Below are 309 nucleotides of genomic sequence, written 5' to 3'. Positions count from 1 at the left end.
AGAAGGGGGCCTCTGATGGGCTGCCTCTCCAACCCCACCAGGCCGGGTGCCAGTTGCCTCCTCCCCATGCAACTGGAGACAGCCAGTCGGACATCCTCCCTCCAACCCCTCCTGGACTCCGGTGCCGAGGGTAACCTCATGGACCCGGCTCTGGTGGAACAACTTGGCCTGACCCCAGAACGTCTCCTCTGTGCCATCGAGACCCGGGCCATTGATGGTCGGCTACTGACCCACATCACCCACCGGACGCCACCACTTCATCTCACCGTCACTGGAAACCATCATGAGGACATCAGCCTCCACATCTTC

Source organism: Monopterus albus, unplaced genomic scaffold, assembly GCF_001952655.1.
Source record: "Monopterus albus unplaced genomic scaffold, M_albus_1.0 scaffold770.1, whole genome shotgun sequence".
NCBI classification, from domain to species: Eukaryota; Metazoa; Chordata; class Actinopteri; order Synbranchiformes; family Synbranchidae; genus Monopterus; species Monopterus albus.
The sequence above is the reverse complement of the archived record's forward strand: the minus strand, read 5'-3'. Positions refer to the sequence as shown.